This window comes from Cupressus sempervirens, chromosome 11 (assembly GCF_028749045.1).
Source record: "Cupressus sempervirens isolate cs-2001-9-10 chromosome 11, ASM2874904v1, whole genome shotgun sequence".
In the NCBI taxonomy this organism is placed as follows: Eukaryota; Viridiplantae; Streptophyta; class Pinopsida; order Cupressales; family Cupressaceae; genus Cupressus; species Cupressus sempervirens.
In genome coordinates, this window is record NC_143128.1 from 545957495 (window position 1) to 545960100 (window position 2606).

Consider the following 2606-nt stretch of genomic DNA (forward strand, 5'->3'; position numbering starts at 1 on the left):
CTTCATGCTTTCACGAGTCAAAATAAATTTGACTCTAAACTCCCGCGGGCCCCTCCACACATGAGCTTCTGCCTTGTGTGGCCATTTCTCATAGAAAATTTATATTGTGAGTTGATTGGTATTTAAAAACTTATGAGTATGTGCATAGGAACCATGTGGGATTAAAGGTATATCTCATGGCATGGAAACAAAGCCTCTGTGACTTGCGTGAGGTCTTCTTTATTGCCTACGACATCCATTTCTTGGATCTGCGGCTTCTATATGCTACTTGGCATTTTTCATTGATTTGACGATGCTCTTTTTGTTAGACAACACCCCTAAAAATTTATCCTCATCCCTTGATCTGTGGCTTAGACTAGCACGAAGGGCCTGAGTGGAGTCTTCCCTTATTAATGGTGTGTGTGAGCATCCTTTTCTACTCTGCTTTAGATCGCTGAGCCCCTTTGTTCTAAGTGGTTTTTATTTTTAAAACTCCCCTGCCTATGTGTGGGATTATGCTTCCTCTTGCAGCTACCTCTTCTATCCATGGTGTTGACTACTCCCTGCCTGGGTGTGAGCTTCTCACTTTTGATTTGCTTTCTTTTCTACCAGCATGATGTGCCTCTTTGAATCACTGCAGGGTGCTTTCTCTTTCAAGAGACACCTCCCTCCATCTTCTACCTGCGGCTTATTACAAGTTTCATCCTAACGAAAGAAAATTTGGTGGCTTCCCTTACAACTCATGTGTGTTCCAGCTTCACACTCATGAGTATCCTTGGATTGGCGGCTTCCTATTGCATGGTCTTCTTTAGACATGGCTCTCTTTCTTATGCATGAAGTATTTGTTGCAAGTTGTGGTTGCTTGTCTTTTACCTTTTGGTGCTTAGTGTTGGCTTTCCTTAGTAGATTGCATGATGCTTGTCCCCTTTACATGCTTGGGCTATTCTTTTTCTCAAATGCCTCTGGTTGTGCTCCACCCATGCTACTACTATTGGCATGATTTTCCTAGTGTCAGGGTCCCTTTACTGTGGCTACCACTTGGGACGTGATCTTGGAACGGTTTCATCTTTCTTTTTGTGGCTGCATTCTTACTTTAAAATGTGTGTGAGCTCCATTTGCAATGGTTGCTATCTTTTGACCATGGCATCTCCCATCACGTGGAGGCTTGTGTTTCAAATCACCCTTCTTCTTTGAACCATTTTTTGCAACTTTGAATCTTCTACCTCCAATGGCTGATGTATCTACAATGGTAGATTGCCAACTAGAAGTAGGTGTAGGCCCAAATGACTTATAATTCAAGGACATCTCAGTAGGAAACCCATAGTCCTCTTTACCATCAGAAGCCATTAAGATTAAGTTAAGAACACAAAAGGGGATAAAGTTCAAGTAGCACAAATCAATCTGATCTAACAATAACAAAGAACCAGCTTCTTATGACAATTCCTTCCTATCTATCATTTCTTAAGAATCTTACTAAATGTTGTTTATGCTTTCCATGTAAATTGAGTGGCTTCCCTTTGTGTTTTCAAAAAGTGTCTCCATCATTTAATAAAAATTGTCACTTCTACACCTTCTAGAAGTGTAGCAGGATCAATTGCATAGTTGTGATTTTGGGCACTCATAACAACTCTCCCACTCTGTAGATCTCACATAGGATGATTGCCTCCATGATGGCCAAATTTCATCTTGAAAGTTTTACCCCCTAATGCTTGGCTAAAAATCTGATGTCCCATACAAATTCCAAATACTGGAACTTTACTAAGCACATTTTTAACATTTTCTACAGCATAAGATACTATAGAAGGGTCGCCTGGCCCATTACTGAACAATACACCATTAGGCCTCAGCTTCAGGACTTTTGAATATAGCCATTTGCAAGGCACAACAATGACCTTGCAACCATATGAAGCTAACCATCCAAGGATATTATGTTTTATCCCAAAGTCATATGCAACAACATGTAATTTCCATCTGTGTTAAAATTACATTCTTCACATGTTGTATCGTTTCACTCATATGGTTGTATACATGTGACATCTTGAATCAAATCCTTTCCTATAATGTCCCATTGGTGAGCCATGATAAAAAATTCATTGTCAGATTTTGAAGAATCACTGCTCAGAACTCCTATAAGACCTCCTACCTCCCTTAATCTTTGAGTGATTGCACAAGTATCCACATCATATATGCCCATAACATTTCGCTTTGTTAAATACTCTGGTAGGGAATCTGTTGATCTCCAATTTGAGACACAATTGCTTAGGTTAAAAATCCCCAATCCATCTAGAAGAAATTCTTGCATTGACACTTATTACATCCCCTATCACAATTCTAATGAATTTAGTCGGGCCCCAAAGTGGGTCCAACTAAAAAAAAATTCTTTTCAAACACCTGACTTCTCAAACTAGCCTTTTGAACCCAATACTGATTGGAATCAAATTTGATCCTTGACTGATCATTTAAAACTCACTTTATCACTTTTTATCAAACTATCAAATTTGTGCCAAGAGGTCCATTGCCTGGCCTTAAAAACTGATCCAAACACTTGGCCAGGCTCTAAAACCTAACATAGTGATTCTCTATTATGCACTCTTGCACCCTATCAAATCTTGTCTCATAACGAATTC

At 39.4% G+C, this 2606-nt stretch overlaps 1 pseudogene; it reads right to left on the reverse strand.

Annotated features, from left to right (window-relative positions):
- Positions 1 to 1520: 1520 nt before the first annotated feature.
- On the reverse strand, positions 1521 to 2281 carry LOC149530787 (carbamoyl phosphate synthase small chain, chloroplastic pseudogene; annotated as a pseudogene).
- Positions 2282 to 2606: the final 325 nt, after the last annotated feature.